Here is a 2500-nt window from a genome sequence, read left to right as displayed (position 1 = left end):
AAAGTAACGATGATAAGCTAAAGAAGAACAAGAAAACGAAGAAAGAGAGAGATAAAAACTATTGCAACCAAAAGAAAAAAGTAAAAAAAAAAAAAAAAAATAGAGAACGAAGGTGTTACGAATTAAGAATAAAAAAAAAAGACAGACAAAGAAAATTTTACCAGAACTATGAAAGACGGTTAGAAAAGAAAAGAAAAAAAGTATGAACCAGAAAGATAAAAGGACATAAAAAAATAATAAATACTAGGCAGGTGTGACCAGGAGGGAGGAGGACAAAGTAATGAAGACAGAACCACTTGCTCACATACCTGTTGATTCATACTAGTGCACGGAACAGCGGCTGTCTCTGATTACCTACGACAACGATTTATTTTTGAGAATGAAGGGGGGAGGAAGAAGAGGAAGATGAAAGAGCAAATAAGAGGAAGAGAAGGAAAAGGATGAAGGAATGAGCGAAACAGAAGGAAAAGAAATAAGAAATGAGCGGAAGAGAAGGAAAAAGCCGAAGAGAAGGAAAATAAAGATGGAATAAACGGAAGAGATAGAAAAGAAAGTAGAAATAAGCGGAAGAGAGAGAAAAGAGGGAAGTTAAGACACGGCAGAGCACATTATATAATCCTAACAAGACGATACCTACCCTAAATTAACTTATCTTCTTATTAATACCTATTGATCCTGAGAGAGAACGGCCCCACAAATCCTAACAAAGATCCCACATCTTATGACAATAATCTCGCTAAGAAAAAAAGGTAACGATAAAATATCTTCGGATCATGAAATAGTAATTCCTTAGCCTTCCCGGTATTAGTTCATAAAGCTTCCCGGAACATGAAGATTAACCATGCGCGGTCATGAAGCTACTCAAACTCAGCACTTTCTCTTTCCCGCGAAACTGGCGAGCGATTAACTTCTGAGGAAAAAAAGGTCGAGAATGCGGAGGAAAAGGGGAAAAAGAAAGAGAGAAATAGATTCGGGAGGGAGAGGAAGAGGGGAAGGAAGGAGGGAGGGAGGGAGGGAGGGGAGAGAGAGGGGGGAGAGAGAGAAAGAGTGAAAGAGAGAAAGAGAGAGAGAGACAGAGAGAGAGAGAGAGAGAGGAAGAGAGAGAGAGAGAGAGAGAGAGAGAGAGAGAGGAGAGAGAGAGAGAGAGAGAGAGTGAGAGAGAGAGAGAGAGGAGAGAGAGAGAGAGAAGAGAGAGAGAGAGAGAGAGAGAGAGAGAGAGAGAGAGAGAGAGAGAGAGAGAGAGAGAGAGAGAGAGAGAGAGAGAAGAGAGAGAGAGAGAAAGGGAGAGAGAGAAAAAAGAAGAGAAAGAAAAAGAAAGAGAAAAAAAGAGAGACAGAGCCAAGGCAAAATATACTTGCACAATATTCATCCAAATAGAGAAGACTGAATCACCTCAGAAAATAAATTAATAAATAAAAATGGGGGAAAAAAAAATAAATAAAATAAAATAAAATAAAATAGATAAAGCTTCCCATAGTTTCCGAGGAGAAAAGAGTGTTAATCGTTTTGGCCAAACGACCGTATGAGACTCGATCCCTTTAACAGCTGACGAAACAAAATTAAGTAGATTTTTTTTTTTTTTTGGGGGGGGGGGGGAGATAGACTCTCCAGGCAGCGAGTCGAGAGATAAATCTATTCGTTACCTTTCTTCTTTCTTCGTCTCCTCTTATTTATTCGTTTATTTACCTATTTATTTATCTATTTCTTTTTCATGCACACGTTTCTCTTTTCCTTGACATACTTATTTTTTCTTTCTTTCTTTCTTTTTTTTGCCCTCTCATCTTTTCCTCATATCCCATATTTTTATCCTCCCTTTCTCCTTTCATTCGTCATGTATCTGCTTCTCTTCATTTACCCTATACACTAAATTCCGAGAATGGGTTAATGCTGAAAATTCGTAAATAAAAAGGGAAAGAGAGAGAGAAATGAGAGAGAGAGAGAGAGTATGGTGGGATGGAGGTATGTAGATAGGGAGGGAGGGTGGAGGGAGGAAGGGAGTGAGAAAAGGAAGGAGGGAGGGGAGGGAGGGAGGGAGGGAGGGAGGGAGGGAGGGAGGGAGGGAGGGAGGGAGGGAGGGAGAGAGGGTAGGAGGGAATTAGGGGGGAAGGGAAGGGTGGGAGGGAGGAAGGGAGGGTGGGAGGGACAGACAGAAAAAGTGAAAGAGAGAGAGAGAGAGAGAGAGAGAGAGAGAGAGAGAGAGAGAGAGAGAGAGAGAGAGAGAGAGAGAGAGAGAGAGAGAGAGAGAGAGAGAGAGAGAGACAGAGAGACAGAGACAGAGATAGAGATAGAGACAGAGATAGAGACAGAGACAGAGACAGACAGAGACAGACAAACAATCAGACAGACAGACACAGAGAACAAACAGACAGTCAGACAAAGATCCAACAAACAAACAGACTCAGAAAACAGAGGGCGAGAGAAACCCGCCTCAGCGACCGAAGAGGGTTAATATGTAGGATCAGGGCGCCCCCCGTGTCAATCTCCTAACATACTGGAGTGG

At 41.6% G+C, this 2500-nt stretch overlaps 1 protein-coding gene across 1 annotated transcript in view; it reads right to left on the bottom strand.

The window, feature by feature from the left end:
• The window catches only part of LOC119597280, a 40922-nt gene that overhangs the window by 37472 nt on the left and 950 nt on the right, over window positions 1–2500 (bottom strand). The window lies entirely within an intron of this gene.

Source organism: Penaeus monodon, chromosome 39 (genome assembly GCF_015228065.2).
Source record: "Penaeus monodon isolate SGIC_2016 chromosome 39, NSTDA_Pmon_1, whole genome shotgun sequence".
In the NCBI taxonomy this organism is placed as follows: Eukaryota; Metazoa; Arthropoda; class Malacostraca; order Decapoda; family Penaeidae; genus Penaeus; species Penaeus monodon.
This window is presented reverse-complemented; position numbering and strand designations above follow the sequence as displayed.